The sequence below is a fragment of the Mustela erminea genome, chromosome 13 (genome assembly GCF_009829155.1).
Source record: "Mustela erminea isolate mMusErm1 chromosome 13, mMusErm1.Pri, whole genome shotgun sequence".
Classification (NCBI taxonomy): Eukaryota; Metazoa; Chordata; class Mammalia; order Carnivora; family Mustelidae; genus Mustela; species Mustela erminea.
Genome location: NC_045626.1, coordinates 87,536,960 through 87,558,653, shown reverse-complemented (window position 1 = coordinate 87,558,653; position 21,694 = coordinate 87,536,960). Strand labels below are relative to the sequence as shown.

The window sequence follows — 21,694 nt, the reverse complement described above, 5'->3', positions numbered from 1 at the left end:
AATGCGGAGGGCTTTTCCTGAACGGAGGAGAGAGATGCTAATCTTCCCGTGATGTGGGGATCGTCCCCTAAAAGAAGGAATGGTCCCACCTCCTGCATTTTTGGTTGAAGACCCTGTCTATCCCAAACTGATCCTAGAGCCTAACTCTAGAAAATAGGTTCTAGAGCCTAACCAGAAAATAGTTTGGGCAAGGTTTTCAGTGGGCACGGGGTTTTCCAGAGATCCGGTGAGTGTGGGGATCAAGCGGCGAGCAGGGTCCATTTGGTTCAGAGTCCTGCCAAGCGTCAGGTGCCCCTCTGGCAAGCCATATATCCGATGACATCACCGTCAGTGACATGTGGGTCACCGCCACCCACACTCCTGTGTGAGTCTGTGCACTACCTGGGGACTTTGGAGTGATTCCTCAAACAGGTGCAAACCCACCGCGGGGACCAACTAGGTTGCCTGTATTTGAGCACTGACCTATAGAAATACGGATTATTTTAATAGGAATCCCTTTCCTTGATATTTCAGACAGGGCATCCTGTGTGCCTGTGTGTTATTTTTGGTACGTACCATATGTAGGTAGTCATGAGTCACATTTCAGGATCGTGGAGGCGACAGTCCAAACATTTGGCTTCCAAGGGGGCCTTGAGCTCTAGAGAACTCTTGAGCCTCAAGAAGCATGCATAGGATTTTTCACGGTAGCCTCCCTTGTTTGTGACGGGGGAAAATTGAACACCACCCGCCCGTCCGTCAAACGGTGACTTAAAAAAATACTGTAGCTACACCAGCTAATGGGATACACCGTAGTGGTTGAATCGAAGAAGTCGAACCAAGTTTATCAGCGCGGCTTACTGCAAAGGCGTAATAGGGAACAGGAGACGCTAATTACAAAATCATTCCTGCTGTAGGATGTTACTTAGGTAACGTTTTAGAACACACATGACTGCATTCGAGTGAGGTAGAAGTACCCTCGGCTGAAGCGGTAGCGGTCCGCACGGTAACTTCCGGGTGGTGCTCAGCTCCGGGGAGGGGGACACCTCAGGGGCGGGGGGCCAGCGAGCGTCATCGGATCTGTGACATTTGATTGGCTTCCGATGCATCTGAAGCAGTGTTGACCAAGGGAGGCCTTTGTTCAATGTGGGGGTGCGTAGCGGTGTTCACGATAGAATTCTCTGTTCTTAGGCCATGGGTGTTTAAAATACTGATACTCATATATCCTATATTGATAATAATAAGCGAAATGAGTCAAGCAGGAGCAGGGCTGCTGAGCCCTCGTGAGAATCGGCAAGAAGAAGAAGAAGAAGGCCGGAGGGGGGGTGAGCGGACGCCGCGTCCTCTCGCCTCCTCCTTTCCCTCTTACTTTACTCTTTCCTTATTTCTTACTTCCGCACGACACTCCGGCCCCGAGGGCCACCGTGAGGGTTCCCGTGGTGGGAACTGACCCCGTGCGCACAGCCCTCACGCTCCCTGCTCAAGCATACACAGAGAGCCGGCGGAGGGCCCGTCTGACTCCGGCCCCAGTCACCCTCCCTGCTTCGACAATAAGAAAATTCACCGTCACATGCGACAAGAGGTCCGGCCCCCCCTCTCCACCCCAACCCCGTGGGCCCCAGGCATAGTAGCTGGACTCTGAATCCATCCACTGGAGAGGCCGGTGGTGACATTCTCCTGGGCCCGGCGGCCATGACAGTGTGGGGAGCGCACATAGACCTTCTCCCCAGGAGGACCCAGAAGTCCTCCTTTCGCGTTCTGTTGGTCAGACGGAGGGTGAACGTCCCCCCACAGGTCTAATGCACTCACCAGACAGGGGTCATTGGGGGTCAATCCCGGGCATGGTTGGGGTCTTGGGGGGTCTCTGTCAGTGAGCATGCTTCCTGCTGCAAGTAACCACATCTGACTAGAAGATTCCATGAGAAAGGGCCAGTGTACTCTCACAAGAACAGAGGTGGAGATACGGGCAGGTGGCCGCAGGACTGGTGGCCAGCTCGGTGGCAACCACAAGGACCCAAGACCCATACCCACTCCATGCGGCACCCCTCCTGAGCTCATAATGGCCGCCATGGCCACGTTTCCTCACACAATTGTGCTCCTCAGGGAGGGAAAACCTTCCCCAGACTCTTCCTTCACGTCCGCTGGCCAGAATTAGGTCCCGGGGCCTCTCCTAGCTCAGAACGGTGTCTCGGGTCGGTCTCCTCAGAGGCAGACTCTGAGGTGACAGTTCTATGAGGGTGACTTACGGCTAAGGTCGTGCTCCTGGCACAGCTGGGGAGGGAGAGGGGAAGTGAGTCAGGAAAGGGGGCAGTTTTAGGTTAAGTCTTGGCCTTGGCCTGGTCCCACGGGGAGCTGTGGGCACGGGGCCCCCCCCTTAGGACCAGGCACTCATCCCTGTGCCAGCTGGTGCTGCCAGACAGCTGTGCCAGGGGACGTCATCGCCAGGCAGGGCGGTGAGAGGCCTCCAGCAGCCCAGAGCCAGCCCTCGGGAGCCTTGCCGGCCGTCAGCAGCAGACAGCACGCAGAACCTGGGGCTGAAGGCGCAGATTCGCCAAGGGCTCCGAGGGATCCGGGCCAGCCACCAGCCAGGGTTCCCTGCACTGGGAAAGCAGACTGCTGGAAGCTTTCTTCCCCACGACAGGGAAGCCACCGTCCCCATCAAGAGCAAGGACACACGTGCCAGAGGATTCAGCTGACACATGACCACCACGGACCGCAGCTGACTGCTGTGCTCAGGCCAAGAGGAAGCAGGAGGCCACACCAGGCCAGGGAAGGGTCGTGTCCCCTGTCCCTGCCCTTCCCATCCTCCAGGGGACGACTCCCCAGAACCCCTGCTCTTGCCCAAGCAGGGGGCAGCTCAGGACCAGCAGAACCTGAGACGTGTCCCCAGAAGGGGAAGCTCTGTGGACAGCACATCACGAAACGGTCGGAGAAGAACCAGAGCCCCGGGGCGGTGGGGGTGGGGGGGGCGCCTTCCCCTGACTTCTGTCTTCACTGGGCGCCCAGGGTAAAAAACATGCAAGGTCACAAATGAATTACTGGCCGCGCTCTATTAGTTCTCTCTAATTCCTTTCTCAGTAATAAAGGGAAAGGTTATTAGCACAAGGTGGCTGGTAATAAGATAATTATGGTGCTGGCAGATCGCGAGAGTGAGGAGGCCGAGGCGGTGCCCCGGGTCTCGTCTGAGCGAGCGGTTGGTTCTGAATGATTAGGGACAGCGACAAAGCTGTCCCCAGCTTGCTGTGTTATTCATTCGGCTGATTTGCCCGGGCACAAATACCCAGGCGGATCCCTTTGAACTGCTGGGTCCTGCCCGCCTTCTTCCATCCCAAGACCCGCGGCAGAAACACAGGGGGCTGTGCAAAATACAGACGCGGGGAGGTACCAACACCGAGGGTTTCCCGACTTCCCTGGACTCGGTACCCTTGTCGGCGAGGCCGGGAGCCTGCTCTCTCTCTGCCGCTGGCCGGGCCCTCTGGCCTCGCTGTGGGTTTCCATCTGAACGCCTGTCTGGGGCTGTGTGGGAAAGAAGGGGAAGTTCAGGACAGCGGCTGACCAGGCCAGGGTGTGGGGGAGGGAAACGAAGGGCCAAGGTTGTGGGTTTGAGGCCCGTCAAGGCCTGGGAGCTAGGACTCTTGCTTCCGTGCCAGCAGGGGGAGGACAGAAGGCATAAGGGACTCATGGCACTGTGCCCCTGACACAAAGCCTGGGAGGCTGTCCAGACCACAGTGACCGACTCATCCTGGTTTGTCTGGGACTTTCTGGGTTTTAGGACTAAAGGTCCCTGGTCCTGGGAAACCCCTCCATGCCAGGGAAACTGGGACCATGGTTTGCTCTGGTCTAGAGCCGAAGCAAGGGAGTTGCCGGGAGGTAAGGAGTGGGGGGGCGGCCCTGGGTGTCGGACAACACAGGGGCTGAATCCGGCTTCCACTGACCCTCCTCTGCCCCCATCTGCTTCCTGGAAAATGGAATAATTTATCTCAAAGGACACTGGGGGAAGGTAATAGAAGGAAACCGAGAAACTTGAGTGCCCGGAGTAGAGTGAAGTCTCAAACATATCACTGGTTTTTGTTGGTGGCAGAGAGATGATCGTGGGGAAGGGGAGGTCCAGATGAAGGCCTTTTACAGACTGAAATTAGCAGGGACAGGGCTGCCCTTGACCTCCAAGAAGAAAACCAAGAATCGGAGGAACTCCCACCCAGGGACGTGTGTTCCAGCGCTATGGGAAGTGAGAAGCCAGTAGGGGGCTGACTGGTGGGTCGGGGAACACCAGGGCTGTGGATCAGCCTGCAGCTCTGCGGAGATCCCCGACTCCATGTAAAACGGATGAGGGACAAGCTCTAGTTACAGATTGTTGAGGAACTATTCAGGAGGCCAAAAAGAGTGGCTAGCGGGCTCCGTTCATGGGACAAGGAAGGGCGTCATTAGTCATCAGGGACACGTAAGTCAAAACCACAACGAGACGCCACTTCACATCCAGCAGGACGGCTCTAAGAAAAACCTAAAAATAAATGCTGGCGAGGATGGGGAGAAATTGGAGCCCCCTGCACCGTTGGTGGGAATAGGAAATTGTGCAGCCTCTCTGGAAAACAGTACGGCGGGCGGTTCAAACCGTTACACACCTTCGGCTCCGCAGTTCTACTCCTAAGTGTGGCCCCGAATCACTGAGAACGGAGGCTCGAATAAATCCTGCACGGGCAGGTTCACAGCAGTGCTGTTCGCTACGGCCAAAAAGTAGAAACAGCCCAACGGTCCATCCACAGATGAGTGGATCAACTAAGTGTGGTCTCTCCGATCAGTGGAGTATATTTTGGGCATAAGAAGGAATGCAGTGCTCATATCCGCTTCCACCTGGATGAGCCTGAACAGACGTTTGCAGAATGGAAGACGCCAGGCACAGAAGGCCACATGCTGGGTGATTCCATTTATAGGAAATGTCCGGAACAGGTAAATCCTAGGAGCTGGGGGGGAGGAATGAGGAGCCATTGGTAAATGGGTGTGAGTTTCCTTCCGGAGACATAAGAATGTTCTAGAACTAGATAGGGATGGTTGCCGATGTCCCCAGTGTCACAAATGGTTAAGTTTTTTTTTTTGTTTGTTTGTTTGGTTTTTTTTTGTTTTTTTTTTTTTTTACAAATGGTTAAGTTTTATGTCAGGCATCTTTTATCACACACACACACACACACACACACACACACGCACGCACACACACACACACACACAATAGCAGGGGGATGGGGTGGGGCCCCTGGCTGGCTCAGTCAGTGGAACATGGGACTCTTGATCTCAGGGCTGTGAGTTCGAGCTCCATATTGGGTGTAGAGATGACTTAAAGGTAAAAAAAAGCAGGGGGAGGATACTTACCAACACATGTATGTACACACGTATGTCCTGGTGTCTGCCCGTAATATGTCTGGGAGGAAACACTGATGGGCATGATTGTTTCTGAGGATGGGATTCAGGGGGCTGGGGGTCAGGGAGGGGGCATCTCTTTAACTGCATATCCTTTGGGTCTGCTGGAACGTATTTTATCATATGCATGTGTTACTTTAATAAAAGTAATAGGGTCTCCAGGTGACTTTTACAAGAAAAAGAACATACGAAATTCAGAGGGAAAAATGAGATGTCAGAGACAGACTCCCCGAGGGAGGAGATGGGGTCATGTGGTCATACAACAGGAAAAACACGGAATCACTCATCTTTGATGCAGCTCTGCCTTCACCACTGAGGCCAAACGTTCTTTCAAATCCCACGGGAGGAAGAGAGGGTCTGAAGAGAGAATTGAATTCACGGCTCTCCGGGAGATAGTAAGAAGGGACCCAGAAGAAACCGCTGGATGGAAATTGGAGCCTGAAGATGGGCAAGGACTCCCATTTTCTAAAACGGAAGATAATATGGATTCTGGAAACCCCAGATGGGAAATGTCTGACAGCAAGAGCTCTTTGCAGAATATTCTGGAACAGAGCTTTACACAGATGGCTTGTGACTGTTTAGAAGAAAATATGATAATCATGAGAAGCTAACACAGGTTCACGAAGCTACCTTGTGTCAACTCATGCCAATTTCCTGTTTCCATGGGGAGACCACCCTGGTAGAGCAGATGGCCACTTAGGACCCTGCGCTCCTAAAGGATCTGTAGAATACTGGTTTTATTATTCTTTTTTTTTTTTTTTTTTTTTTTAAAGATTTTATTTATTTATTTGACAGAGAGAAATCACAAGTAGATGGAGAGGCAGGCAGAGAGAGAGAGAGAGGGAAGCAGGCTCCCCGCTGAGCAGAGAGCCCGATGCGGGACTCGATCCCAGGACCCTGAGATCATGACCTGAGCCGAAGGCAGCGGCCCAACCCACTGAGCCACCCAGGCGCCCGGTTTTATTATTCTTATGGTAGGAATTATTACCAACTTCTAGATTATCTGCCTTGTGTTTTCTGTTTTCTGCATCTGTTTTATCTGGAAATTCCTATCCCACATGTTTTTAAGTCATTTCCCCAAATAGTTGTCGATTTGTAAGCTACTCAGACTTATTTTAATAATCTGTATTAATCAAGAATCTTTTGGTCACAAGGGAAAGAAATCCAGCTCAAATGGTCATAAGCAGAAATGTCTGCAAGTGATGAAACTGGTTTCAGGTATGGCTGGATCCAGGTGTTGAAGAGATATCATAGGGGATTTGAATCCTGCACAGATCCTGTGTTGGATCTGCTTTCCCTTGTATTTGGTTTCATTCTAAGATTGGATTTCCTCAAGTGGAGTTAGAACAGTGCCAACAGCTGTTGGTTTACCTCTTATCACCTTGGCAACCTGAACAGCCCCAGTATCTGGGCCAGCTCTGATTGGCCCACCTGGGTCTTATGCCCATACCTGAACCAATCACCGTGATTGCTTGGGTTAGTCCATGTCCTCCATACAAATCACATTAGAGATTATTTCCTTTGGTGTAGGAGAGGAAAAGTTCCTTAAAGGAAAATTGAGATGCTACTATGGGGAAAAGAAGGAATGTGTACTGGTCAGGCAAAAAAGCCCCAGCTTAATCAAATTATGATTAGTTATGCAAATACCACGCAAGGAGGAGAGGTCTGAACGGCATCCCAAAGTCAAAATGAATCTGCTACTGTTTCTCCATGTCCCACACCTCCATTAACACAGAAAACTAATTGGTAGCAGTCCGGCTCGGGAAAACTATATGGTGCTTTTGTGAGATCCGCTTGGGCATGGAGCACACAGGTGAACATATGCAAGGCTTTTCTGTCTAGAAGTGAATGCTGTACAGGAGAGGAAGGGGGTCTGGTAGCGGGAAAGCAGGTAGGGCTGAGAGCACAGATGGTCCAGGCATCACGCGATATGACCTAGTCCAAGACAGAAGCTGTGGATGTCTCCCCTTCTGCACTCTGTGCTGGGCATGGCGATCTCCTGGGTGTGTCCTTGGCAGAGGTATGACCCATGGCTTAGAGTCCTCCTGATCAAGGCAGGGCAGATATTTGGAGCTGGAATGTCAAGTAGATGTCGTGCAACAGCAAGCTGCCACTGTTGGCAACAATTCTCCATGATGTTGTGTGGTAAAGGATTAACGACTTAATCTGGAATCAATGGACGCGAGTGCTGGGATTGATTAGCAATGCCTGCCTGGGAATGGCGTGTAAAGGGATAGGAAGCACACCTTGTATTTGCTGCAATAACCAGGACTTCCCAAGGTTATTCCAGGGAGAGGGGCTTTTAAGAGGCCAGCCCAACAACTGAAGACAGATCTATTTCCATCAAGTGTTAAATGAAATAATCTCTAAGCAAATAGTACTTTTTATGCCATGTCTGTTCTCCTAAACCTCTTCTCTTAGTCTTCATTATCACAACAGGTGTTGGCTGTTCATTCAACTCCAGCCACTAAAAAAAAAGGCATGATAATAATGATGATATAAGACAGATTCCAAGACTTCAGTCATTCCTGAAAACCCGCACATTCCAGAAGCCAATATACTGATTCTATTGTTTAGGTAGTATTTTTCTTTTCTTTTCTTTTCTTTTTTTAAGATTTTATTTATTCATTTGACAAACAGAGATCACAAGCAGGCAGAGAGGCTGGCAGAGAGAGTGGGGGAATCAGGGTCCCTGTTGAGCAGAGAACTTGATGCAGGGCTCCATCCCAGGACTCTGGGATCATGACCTGAGCCGAAGGCAGAGGCTTAACCCACTGAGCCACCCAGGCGCTCCTAAAGATTTTATTTATTTATTTGAGACAGTGACAGAGAGGGTACGAGCAGAGGCAAGGGCTAGAGGGAGAGGGAGAAGCTAACTCCCTGCTCGGTGTGGAGCCTGACGCGGGGCTCGATCCCAAGACCCTGAGATGGTAACCTGAGCTGAAGTCAGATGCTTCAGGTGCCACCCAGGTGCCCTTGAAACTTTCCACTGAGGTATGTCATACATACAGAAAAGACACAGGTCTTTAGCGCATGCCTTAAAGAATTCGTGAAACAAACACACGGGTTTAATCAACACTCACTCCATGGTCTCTCAGCTCAGCTTTCCTAGGACTCCCCCTTCCCAGGCCCTTTTCCTATCACTGCCCCCATGGATGACCATTACTGTGACTTCTAATGACAGGTTAGCTTTGCTTGGTTTGAGACATGAATGAATGGAATCCTGCAGCTGGCTCTCTTCTCTGGTTTTCCCCGTGCTGTTATATGGAGCTGCGGTCTTGTCTGCCACGGCATAAATACCCCATGATTTATTTATACGTTCCACGTTGATGGGCATTTGAGGCAGTTTTTATTCTGAATAAATCTTGTCTGGCTGTCCCGGTGCCTGTGTTTTTATGAACACATGGGCACATTTCTAAAGGGTACCTACCTGGGATAGAAATTCCTGGGTCCTCAGGCAGGCCCATGTTCAGACTAGCAGAGAGGGTTTTCCACAGTGGTTGAACCATTTTACCCTCCCACCTGAATGTATGAGAATTTGCATGGGAGCACCTGGGTGGCTCAGTGTTTAAAGCCTCTGCCTTCAGCTTGGGTCATGATCCCGGCGTCCTGGGATCAAGCCCCTCATCAGGCTCTCTGCTTGGCGGGGAGCCTGCTTTCTCCACCCCCCCCCCCCCGCCTACTTGTGATGTCTGTCTGTCAAATAAATAAATAAAATCTTAAAAAAAAAAAAGAATTTGTCCATACATTTCATTTTATGTATTTTGTTTTATTATGTTATTATGTGTATTTATTATTTTTGTGTGTAATTATTATTTCAAAGTTCAGAATAGTGCCACGTAAGCTTATCCTATTTTATTTTATTTTAAAGATTTTATGTATTTATTTGACCGAGAGCAGGACGCAGGGCGAGAGGAAGCACAAGCTGCGGGAGGAGCAGAGGCAGAGGGAGAAGCAGGCTCCCCGCTGAGCAGGGATTCCCGATGTGGGGCTCGATCCCAGGACCCTGGGATCATGACCTGAGCCGAAGGCAGACGCTTAACTGACTGAGTCACCCAGGCTTATTTTAAAAAGGAAATTGTATAGCTATCATAAAGGAAAAATCAGTATCACTGGCCACAAATAAGAGGTTATAATAGCTATTATAAAAACTAATAACTATTAGAAAGGTTCATCTAAAACCTATTAAAAAGTTCAGCACCGAAAATTACCTTGTGTGCCGTCAGCAGTGTGGACGTCACCCTTCAGGAAGGAACGGGTTGCGGGTATTTCTGCTGGTTCTTACCCGGAAGGACGAACCCCGGCTTTATCAGAGTCCTGACAGCCTCCGCTGACCGGGCCCCTCAGGGATAGCTGAGCCCACCACCAGCTCCAGGGACGGCCTCGATGGGTCTGTGAGCCAGCCAATCTCCCTTCTCTGGGATGGGTTCAGAAATGTGCACGTGACCCAATTCTGGCCAATACGACATTCACGACATTGTGTGGGGTGCAGTCATGCACCTGCAGGATGGCCCTCAGGGCCCTGAGACCCCAGCTCAGACCCTGCTTCTCTGCTGCTTTGCCCTGGGTAATCTGAGCCACGCCACTCCTCTTCTCTGACCCTCTGTCTCTTCATCTGCCCGTGGCAGCTGATAAAGGCAAAGGCGAGAGAGGTCCCTTATGCCAAACACTTAGGCCAGCCTCTCTCTTTTAGCAAGGACCACTCAGATTCTTATTTGTTCTGGGCGGAACACTCACTCAAGTCCTTCCACTACCGGCTTCTAGAATGGGTCTTGCAATGCAGTCATTTTCAGCAGCTTTTTGTTTTGAATTAGGGGGAGACTAGAGAAAAGTCTTCCACAGTCAAGGCAACGGAATAAGAAGAGATTTTCTGGGCCGTGCCCTGGGGAGGAAGCTGAAAAAAAGATAGTGGTAACTGGGCTTGTCGAGATCTGGGCTTTGCGTGGTCGACTCCTGACATTGTCAACACAAGCCTGTGAACTAGGTCCCATTACTACACCCATTTTACAGATGGGGAAACTGAGGCCCAGAGAATGGTTCAGGGGGAATGTGGCAGAGCCTACATTTGAACCCAAGCCATCTGCTGCTGAAGCAATGATCCCCTTCTTTCTTGCTGGGGAAGTCATGATTTTACCAAGGGGCCCATGTGTCTCTGTGTGGTTCAAGAAAGCGTGACACAAATCCAGCTCTGGGGGTGGGGGTGGTGGAGGGAGGATCTAGATTGATCTCAGGTAATTGCTCTGATCCTTTCCCAGAGATTGGTTAAGCCATGGGCATGGGGCCTAGGTCTAGCCAATGGGACATGATTGAAAGCCCGCAGGAGGCTTTGGGAAATTTCTTGTTCTCCATGCACCGGCTGTTGTATCTGCATGTGTTAGCTGGAGCAATGGCAGTCATTTTGTGGCCATGAGGCAATTTGGGATGAGAACAAAGCTGAGGAGGGAAGGATCCTGGAGTCCACAGCGATGGCCCTTTTAATCAAACTAAGGACTACCTCTCCTCCTGATTTCCTGCTGTGCAAATTAGCAAATGATCACACCGTTTAAGCTGATTTGAGCTGGGAGTTCTGTTACTTGCATCGAAATGGATCTCATAGAATGATGTTCAGCTTTGTGCAGACAAGGATGTTCTCCTGTTTTGGTTGTCATTGTATCTCCTGTGTCTGGAGCTCTGCCTGGCACATAGTAGGTGCTCAATTAGTGTTTGTTCAATGAAATGGTGCAGCAGAGTCACTGAAGCACACAAATGCAGGTTCAAACAATGAACGTAGCAAAAGCCCAGATCCCGGACTGTGGCCACTGTGGGCCTTGAAGTCTGACAGTCACAGTTCAGGGCTCAGCACTCTCTTTTGAGCCAGGTGACCTTGGGCGAATTCTTCCACCTCAGTTTTCTTGTGCATAAGACAGATCTGGAAGGCAAAATAATGCCTTCCCCAAAACTATCCCCATCCTAATCCAGGGAATCTCTGAATGTGTGACCTAACATGGCAGGGGGGCTTTGTAGTTGTGATTAAGTTAAGGATCTTGAGATGGAGAGATTATCCTGGATTATCCAGGTGGCCCAATGTAAACACTAGGGTCCCCATAAGAGGGAGGCCAGAGGGTCAGAGTCAGAGAGGAGATGTGAGGACAGAGGGAGAGGTTCAGGGGGTATGGAGGGCCACCAACGTCTAAACTCTGGAAAAAGCAAGGAAATGGACTCTCCTTAGGGCCTCCGAAAACAACACAGCCTTGCAGACATCTTGATTCTAGCCCCGTAAGGCTCGTTTCAGACTTCAGACGTCCACAACTATAAAGTAGTATGCTTTTGTCATTCAAAGTCACTGAATTTGGGCGGATTTGTTATGGCGGTGACAGGAGATTTATACCACGAAGCTGATAATTGTGTCTCCTTCCGAGAGTCCTGGCAGGGATTTAGGAAACTCAAACATGGCCGTGGCATGTTGTGAGAGCCCTGTTAGCCATTACTGTTCCTCAGCAGTTCCAGCTCTAGCCATGCCTCTGCCAGGAAGCCACTCCCGAGTCCTCCACCTCATGCCCACCACCCCGTCCTGGTTACCGTAAATGAAAAGAGTAAAGCTGACATGTCTGTGGCCCCAACGCCAAGTTAAAAGTTTTACATCAGTATCTCATTTGATTTCAGGCCCGTCCCATGAGGAAGAGGCTTACAGGATACCCATTTCACGGAAGAGAAACTGAGGCAGGGAGAGGTTAAGAAAAATAACGGGATGGGATGAGGAGGCCTGATCCACCTGCCGTGGACAGCCTTCCTGGGCTTGACTTGGACTCGGATGACCCGGAGAGCAAGACAGGCCGGGCAGCCCCAGGTGTGCCTTTCCATAAATAGCTTCAAAGGAATTACAGGGAGCACGAACGGAAAATGTCCCTGCACGCGGCTGCCAAAGCAAACTGTTTTGCAGGTACCAACGGGCTCCGCTCCTTTCTCCTGGCCCAGACTTGTCTCCATGCCCAGCCCTGCAGGTCTCTCTGCACCGGGATGCTGGGGGTTGGGTCCTCCCCCCACCCCCCCCCCCGACCATTGCCTTCTGAACCTCCCCGGCATCCTTCCCCTCCTCCCTGCTGCACTGTCCTTGTCCTGACACAGCTTCTTTCCGCAAGGCCTCCTACCTCCCGTGCTCAGACGGATCACCGTTCTGAAATGTGACCCAGGCCAGAGGACGGTCCTGCGGAAAACCTCTCAGGGTCTCTCCAGTGCTTGCAGGTGAAGTCCGGACTCCTTGTTGTGGAATACAAGGACCTTCATGTTTGCTGGGCTCATCCAGCCTGCCTCAGGACCTTTGCACTTCTCCTCCCTGTCTGAAATGTCATTCCCATGGATATCCTTGCAGCTGGCTCTCTCTCTTCATTCAGGTCTCTGCCCCATGGTCACCTCCCCAAAGAGGGCTTCCCCAGCCACTTTCTGCTTTATTCTTCTTCCTTCCACACTAGCTGAAATTACAATACGCCATTGTATGCTGATGTGTTTCTTTGCTATCTCTCACTGGATATTTCATCCAAGACAAGCAGAAGGTGAGAAAGCAAGTCCGAGGTGACGGAGAGGGAATGGTCAGTACAAAGGCCCTGAGGCAGCATTGTAGATGTGTTTGAAGAGGCCAGGGCAGTGGAACAGTCAGGAGGGGGGAAGTGGGGATGATGAGGCTGGTGGGGGGTGGAGGGGTGGTGATCAGGGCCCTTTCCCTTCTTGCTTTTCTTCCCCCTCCTGCATAGTCTAGCAAAACCAATGCATTCTGAGCTATGGGCTGACACACTGGCCACGATGGGGCTAATGAGCCATATTTTTGCCTCGGGGGACATCAAGCCTACACCCTCTGTGGCTGTTTATTCCATCATTGGTCTTGGTCTGAATGCCTCCTCCGAGCAGTGGAAATCACAGTCAACACAGGGACCCAGCTGGGTCTTATGGGATGGTTCAGGGAAGCTTCCGGTGCCAGGCAGAGCTGGACTTAGATGCCAACAGCTCGCCGGTGATGGCATCGGGTTGGTGATGGAGCTCCCTGAGCCTGCGTTCCCTCCGCCGCACGCTGGGAACCGTAGGAGCGCCAGTCTTCTCAGGTTTGTCGGCGGCTCCCTAAGATACAATGAAGAGCTTCCGTTTATAGAGGACCTACTACGGGCCGGACACGGCCTGCTCTATTCACAGTAATTCATTTTCATGGTAATCCTCTGAGGGGGGATCTGTTGTTTTTCCCCATTTTACAGATTAGGAAATAGGCTCAGGAAGATTGAATAACTTGCCCAAAGCCACGCAGCCAGGCAGCGTGACTCCACAGTCCTTAGGCTACACAGCATCTCTAGACCCATAATCCCTGGAAATGCTCAGCTAGCCCAGGGCGCATTATAGAAAGAGCTCTTGAAGAATGTTCTTTAAGATTCTGAAGGGTCCCAGAAATTCGGGGTCTCAAAGGGTATTCCGTGATGTTTGCTCACTGAATTCCTGAAACCACCCCTTAAAGAATCCAGCCCATTTTGCAGATGAGGAACACTGAGGCTCAGGGAGGGAAAATGAGCTGTCCATCCTACCACTCCAGCAGCATGGAAGACACCGAGTCACTTCCCATGGGATGGTCTTTGCATCTGCTGTTCCTTCCATCTGGCACGCTGTGCCCTCACCTTCTGGTGAGGTGCCTTCTTCCCAACCTTGGGAAGCAAGAAGTCTGGAGAACATACTTGCTGGCTTCTGCTTTCAGGGAAGGCAAGCCAGGAAGAGCAAGGCGTGACAGTCCCCAGCTGCTCTGCCTGTGGGAGCCCAGAGCCACGGCTCTGGCCCCGGGTTCCGTCCAGTGACTGAATGAGGTGTCAAATTTGGGGGCTGAGCCCAGATCTGTCTGACACAAAATTGGATCCTTCCATTTTAACTCACTCTCTCGATAGTTGGGTGTGTTGGGCCCCCACTTGACAGTGTAGAGTCCCAGACACTTTATGCATGCCGTACTGGCCTTATGCATGCCGTGCTGGCCTTATGCATGCCGTGCTGGCCTTTGAGTCATTCCTGAGGGTGCTGAGAAGCCTGGAGAGCCCCTCTGAGTCAGGTGAACCCACCATGGTGGCATTTTCTGCATTTAGATTTTAAGTAGGTTCTGCACCCAACGTAGGGCTTGAACACACGCGCTGAGATCAAGAGTCACACGCTCGGCGGATCGATCGCCAAGCCACCCAGGTGCCCCAGAAAGGCTGATATTTTTTAATGAGAATTAGGATTGACTCTGCCGGACAGGAGCCAGTGGGGACCAGGGAGAGACACATGTGCCTGGCTGTGAGGCTGCAGGTCTTCCCAGCTATGCTGGGGCCTCTGGGCTCTGATGGCTCCTTGATCGGGGACCTGAGCTCTGGGCCCACGGCAGGACGGGCCAGGCCAGGGCCCCTTGGAGAAGCAGGTCACGCAGCTGCTCCCCAGCTCTTCCTCCTTCCTGGGGCTTTTGTCGCTTCCCAGGCCTCACTGGGAGGTCAGGCCACCCAGGGGCTAATTCCTGACATTCTCCGGAAGTCTGAGAAATAGCAAATGTGATGTGAGGATGCTGGAAAGGAGACCTCCTTGAAATCTCAAGAAAAAACCCAGAAGTGCTCACAGGGAATGTCCAAAACCAGATGGCCACACTTGAAAGAAAGAAAGAGAGAGAGAGAGACACACACACACAGAGGGTGGGAGGGAGGGAGGGAGGAAAGAAAGAAGAGAGAAAGGAAGAGAGAAAGGAAGGAAGGAATAAGAGAGAGAGAGAGAGAAGGGGGTTAGATGAATGAACTTTCATTCTGCATCTTTAAATATGGGGCACGGGCCATGGTCAAAGCCAGTCACCACCCCCTACCACAACTCCAGCTCCCAGGCATCCCCTCTACCCAGAGGCAACCCCCAGTAGCATCTCTCAAGTGTCCCGTCCCCCTGTCCCCCCCCAGGCTCATCTGTCCCTCCTCACCGCCACTCCATCTTGCTCTCATACTGGCCTCCTCCTTGGTCCTTGAAGGGGCCAAGGGCCTTCCCATGCCAGTATCTGCCCAGATACTGCACGGATCCCCCTCAGCAAGGCCGCCGCTGACCTCCCTACCCCTGTGCACAGTCTTCCTTTCCAGATTTTTTTCCTCTGCGAGCACGGGCTGTCTTCTACATTGTATATTTATTCGGTTTTCCTTATGCACCGCCCTCCCCCACACCCTTAGAATGTCAGCTCCATGAAGGTAGGGACTTTGCTTATCTTGGTCACTGCTGAATTCTCTCCGCAGGCCACGGTGCTTTGCACACAGTAAGCTTTTCTTTTGCACACGTACCACACTACGTACCAGCCCGTACTTGCTTCTGTGCTAAAACAATGTATCTTGGACCTCTGCCCCCCACCCGGTAGAACGTACACCGTGTTCTCTTGCTTGTCCACAGGTGCCAGACTTGTTCCACTGGACAGACGCCCAGGGTCATGCTGCCAGCTCCACTGACGCCTGCTTTGGCGACCCCAGCCTCTGGCCACCAAAAGCGAGGCTGCAGGGACCACGGTCCCCACTGGATGTCTCCTCTGATGTTGCCCTCTCTGGTCCCAGCCCTCTGGCGCATGAGAACAGAGACTCAAACAGAGGCCCTGAGGTGTGTGTGGGTGGGGGTGGGGGGGCCAGGAGCACACTCCAGAAATGCAGCCTGGGGAGAAAGCGAGTTATCTTCGGAGATGATCGGACCTATCAGCCAGGGGCTTGATCTCATTCTCTGCTTCCTTCTTTCTGAAATGCACGGTGTTATCAATAAAGGTGCACACATCAGAGAAAGCGGGGAGGGTGACGCTGCAGTTTCTTTCAGCAAAAAGGGTGCAGGGGGGCTGGGCGACATCGTCCGTGATCTGTTTGCAGGACTGCAAGATTGGAAGAGGACTTCGGACTCCATTATTCCGGAAACGCGGGGATCTGGGGAGATCCTGACCCCTCCAAATCTTCTGTGTTCTGACATGTTGCATTTTTTTGAACACCAGAGTATTTTTCTTACCCCTCTAAAGGGATTTTAGTGCACGGGCGTCGATGCAACTCCCCACCTCCCAACTGGAGGCCCGGTCCTGAGGGCTGGGCTTGAGCTCCTTCGCTGTTCTATCCGACAGTGCCCAGCACTCTGTAGGCAATAACTAACTACATATTAAATAAATAAAGCTCTGAGGCATTCATTGAAAGCAGGCTTTCCCTCCTCCTGCTTATGATTTTGCAAGAGGGTCCTTTGTTCACTAAGGAAGTTTCTAACTTCCTGTGCCCATTCGACCCCTCTATTTTGGGTAGGGACCACCGGTGGCTGAGTGGAAGATTGGCCTGAGCAGCTAACACTTTGTAGGTGGTCACCTACCGCTGAATGCCGGTGGTCACCGGCACCTGCTGAGGGCAGCCCACCCAGGCATTTGGTGTTTGGTTTGGCTGACTTGTGTTTTATTTTATTTTTTTATTTTTTTAAGATTTTTATCCATTTATTTGACAGAGAGAGAGAGATCACAAGTAGGCAGAGAGGCAGGCAGAGAGAGGGGGAAGCAGGCTCACTGCTGAGCAGAGAGCCCGATGCGGGGCTCGATCCCAGGACCCTGAGATCATGACTCGAGCCGAAGGCAGAGGCCTAACCCACTGAGCCACCCAGGCGCCCCTGGCTGACTTGTGTTTTAAACCAAGGGTGACTAGGACAGCCTGGGAAGGGGCGTAGGGGTGTACCGCAGGCCCCACCTGTCTCTGTTACTCACCTCCCCGTCAGTCCCTGGCTTGTGGTTCCTGCCAGGCTCTGTGGGCTTTCAAGTGTGCAACCGTGGTTTAAAGCATGTCTAAAGTATGAACACTATATGTAAAGATTTTCCCTGTGCATGTGGTTCTGGTGGGCATGCAATGTTTGTCCTGTGAATGTTCATCAGGGTGCCTTTTGGGGTATCCTGGTAGAGGCCCAGAGAGTGAGGGCTTCCCTTTGCTTGTGTTCTGAAGGCCAGTCCAGGGCTTGTGGGGATGCTGGGGGCAGGGAGGTTCAGGTCATCATGCCCTCTGGCCTGGGCTCTCCTCCAGGCCTGTCCAGGCGGCATTCTTTCAGGGCAGAGAGTTTGATCAGACATCATGGTTGCCCATATGGACTCTTAGCTTGAATGGGTTTCTCCTGGGTGTCAGGTCCGGGGTTGGGTGCTGGATCCCCCCCACCTACCCAGAGGCTGAGATGGTGGAGAGAAGTGAAGACTTGACCGTGTTATACGCCAGAGGGACAAGTGCTAGACAACTGGGATGCAGGAATCAATCATTCCCACCTGAGTCCGGGTTCTGCAAGGCCAAGCCTGATACCCAGCCAGTGCCTTCCGTGTTGCCTGAATTCATTATTCACTGCTCATTTATTGTCAACACTTTTTAACTGCTGTCTATTGTGTGCTGGCGATACAGCAGTGGGCTAGACAGATGAGGTCTCTGCTGTCATGGACCTGACGTTCTGGTGACAGAAGACAATATATGTGACAAATACCCAGGATAATTTTAGGTGGTGATAAATGGTGAAGAAAATATATAGGGTAATGGGTTAGTTAGTGCCTTGGGAGTTTTGATAGAGGATCAGGGAGAGCCTCTCTAAGGAGGTGACATTGAAGCTAGAAGACGGCTCTCTCAGGCAGAGAAACAGCCAATGCAAAGGTCCTGAGGCAGGAATGAGTTTGACTAGTCTGCTAATTATTTAGAAGGGAATGGTTGAATGATTCGAAATTATAGTAGGAACATAGCCTAAGGGCAGAATTTGTCCCTTGGATTTCTCACCTGTTCCCAGCTGCTTGGGACCCATGTACTGTATGTGGCCCAATGTCCTTGGGCGAGTTCCCTTGATCTTAATCTCTTCACCTATGAAATGGGCATATTGACAGTCTTTCCCTCACGGTGAGATGTTTGGGAGGCTCTTAGCTAGCATTATTATTAACCCCCATCCCAGCCCAGTGTCTAAGGGCCCTCCAGGGAGGCTCTTTGGGGCGGAGTGTTCTTTGGCAATTTTTCAAAGCTGTCGTTCCCATTAGTTACATGAGAACCCCTGAGGCTGCTTGCTGCTCAGAGCCCAGTAGCAAATGGTGCAGGGCTGAGGACTAGCAACGGGGGTGCGGGGGTGCTGGGTACTGATCTGTGGCAGGAGGGGAGGGGCGTGGGGAGGTGGGGGGCTCCGCGGGTAGGCAGGGGGGTGGAGGGGAGGAGTTGGGGAGGGCAGGGGCTCTGCTGAGACTCGCAGTTCATCCCTTCGAAACCCCATGGTTTCTGGCGCCCATGTGGAATCACTAGCAGAAGGTTCTTAATCTCTCTGGGTCTCAGTTTCCCTATCTGTAATGTGGGGTCCATCCTAGGAACCCACCCTCTGAGGGTTTCTGGGGGGAACCTGTGAGATCCTGAGGACATGTACTTATATTTTTCCGTCTGTAACATGGCTGGTCCGGAGGACACTGACGTTTGAGTCCGTCCTTGGCTTCCTTTGAGGGGTTTCCAAGTGACCCATGGGACAATCCCCCTGCCTGTCTGCCCCACTCCGATGTTCACAGCCTCAGCCAAAGCGCCCGGACCACCACTGGGAGGCAGAAGCTGGGCAAGGGAACCTCCGAAGACGGTACCCCACACCCTCCTCGTCCAGTGCCAAATCCCTGGGCAGATCTCTTTGAAATGCAGATGTCAGGAGTGGTCTCAGGTGACACAGGGGGGCGGGGAGGAGGGCTGAGGAGGGCTTCCCAGGCCCCCTTCCGCCTTCCCTGCCCTCCCTTCCCCAGGCCCTTCGGAGGGCTAGGCCTTCCTTCTGCCGGGCTGGCGTTTTGCCTGCGGATTCCCACGGTCTGGTTGGCAGCTGCGGAGCTGGTGGGGCCAGGATGGGAAGGGAAGGGACCGCTGACCCATGTCCCCCTTCTCGTTCCAAACCTCTCTGCTTCCCTGCACACGCACTTCCCCTTTTTCCAGGTTTTTGTCAGCCCCAGGTGCTCCCTCTTTCCCCTCAATAAAAAGAAAACGAGCAGCCTGAGGGGGCAGAGAAGGACAAATTGCTACAGGGGAGGCGGGCAACACCCCGCCTGCTGGCAGGAGGCACGCGTGGGGCCCCTGGAAACCGCATGGCCGCCTCCCCACCACAGCCATTCCCCACTCCCCCTAGGGGTTCTCAGATGTTGGCAGATGGCAGAACTGAATCTGCTGAGACTTCGCTCCAAAAAAGGAAAGCTGAACTGAAAACAAAAATTCAAACTCTCCAACATCTTAGGGGAACGGAGAGGAGGAGGGAGGCTCCAGGCCTGGGGCTCCCAGTGCCCTCTGCTGTTTTAAAAAAAAAATCTCCCCTAGCTTGGGAGGGCCACCTGGGAAGGGGTCACCAGGGACGCACAATCGGCAGGGGGCCAGAAGGGTTCTTGTTGGAGACTGTGAGTTCCTGGGAGCCGGCCCGGGACTGTTCACGTGCATGTCTGCGACCCCACATGCTTGTGCCGTCTGGGCTTGTGAGGGTGTGTGTGTCCCTGTGGATGGTATCACAGGCTTGCGGCATCAAGTCCATGCGTTTGTGTCCCCTGGGGTCTCCAAATGGGTGTTCCCTCAACCACACATTATGGAGTCCCTACTGTGTGAAAAGGCCATGTAGAAACAGCCAGAAATCCCTGCCCTCGGGAAAGAGACATTCTGGTGTGTGTGCCTGACTGCGTGTGCAACTTGTGTGTACGTGTCCCGTGTTTACCTGTGGGTGATCTTACACTTGAGTCGATGCCCCAGGCTACACGCACGTCTGCGGTGCGCTGTGAGTTTCCTCGTGCGATCACTGGGCCACATCTGCTGTCCCGCGAGGCCCAGGGCGTGTAAGCCCGTCGCGGAGAGGTGGGCTCTCTACTGTGTGCTGCAGTACTGAGTGGGCTCCCCCACGCGCGTCCCTGCGCATCGGGGGGTGGCCCTCCCCGTACGCCCCCTCCCCACCCACCCACCGCTCTGGAGTTATCATTTAATAGCTGAAACGCGATTCCAGTTAAGTATCTGGGGGCTGAAGAGGAGGAGGAGGGCTCGGAGCCCCACAGAAGGAGGAGAGGGCGGGACGGGGAGGCGCTTTCCCCCTCCTTCCTCCTTCGGGGAGCTGCTAAAAAACGGCGTCGCGCCCAAGTGTGAGGGTGGGTGTGTGCGTGTGCGCGCGCGGGGGGGGGCAACGTGAACGCGCGCGCGCGGGTGCGCGCAGGGCCCGGGACGCGACGCGGGCCCTTTAAGGAGCCCGAGGGGGCCGGGCCGGGGCGCGTCGGTGCGGGCGGGGAGTCGGGAGCTAGGAGGCCGAGCCACCGCCTCCCGGGCTCCCGCCCCGCCCCCTCCTCCCCCTCCCGCCACCGCCGCCGCCGCCGCCGCCGCCGCCGCCGCCGCCGCCGCCGCCGCCGCCGCCGCCGCCGCCGCCGCCGCCGCCGCACCGCCGCCGCCGCCGCCGCCGCCACCGCCGCCGCCGCACCGCCGCCGCACCGCCGCCGCCGCCGCCGCCCGGGAGCGGAGCCGCGGGCAGGCCGGGCCGCACCGGAGCCCCGCGTCCGCGCGCGCCCCGCCCGATCCGTGCGCCCGCGCCCTGCGACGCGCGATGCGCTCCAAGTTGCGGGCCGGGGACCCTGGGCAGGCGCCCTAGGAGGCGGCGGCGGGAGGATCGCGCCCCGGCTGGAGGCCGGGCCTGCTGCGCGCCCCCAGCCCGTTCGGCACCGCCACTTGCCTGAGCGCCCCAGCGGCCCGAGCGCGCCCCGAGCCCGGGCGCCGCCGCCGCCGCCTCAGCGAGGTGAGTTGGGGCCGGGGGTCCCCGCAGAGGGCCGGGGGGAGGCGCGGGGCGCGCTTCCGGGGGATCAGGGGAAGATCGGGCGGCGCACGCGGCGGAGTTGGCGGGGCCCCTGCACTCCTGAGTTTGCGCTCTCGGGGGGTGGCCTGCTAGGGAGCGAGGCGCCCCATAGACACTGCGGCCCGCATGCGTGGGGGCGCTGGGGAACTTAGGGGAACTCCAGCTGCCCTGCGAGGGGGCGGGAAGGAGGGAAGTGGCGTGGGGGTGGACCGGCGGGGGGACGCCCTGGAATTGCGCCGGGCAGCCCCCCCACCGTGTGCCCCGGCCCTGTGGGCATGGCCGCCGTGCGCCTCCCTCCTCCCCAAGTAGACCCAGCTTGGGGGTGACACTGCGTCTTATTTTCCAGCAGGCAGCGCGGGCTTGGGGAGCCCCTGGTGATGGCACCCCGTGCTCCCCGGCCTGGCCGCTCTGGAAGGGCGCATGGCGGGTTCCGGCCAGCTGGGGGCGGGGGCTGGCGGGGGCAGCTCCTGAGCGAGGGAGCAGAGGGCACTGGGGGGGGGGGTCCCTCCGGGAGAGGCGCCCCTCG

The 21,694-nt window shown here is 54.0% G+C and overlaps 1 long non-coding RNA gene across 1 annotated transcript; it reads right to left on the bottom strand.

Moving 5' to 3' along the window:
- Positions 1 to 1,571: 1,571 nt before the first annotated feature.
- Positions 1,572 to 10,031, bottom strand: LOC116572373. The gene is made up of 3 exons (XR_004278279.1): positions 9,600 to 10,031; positions 5,341 to 5,442; positions 1,572 to 3,492 (listed from the first exon to the last, which is right to left on the bottom strand). It is a non-coding gene; the product is annotated as an uncharacterized LOC116572373 (long non-coding RNA).
- Positions 10,032 to 21,694: the final 11,663 nt, after the last annotated feature.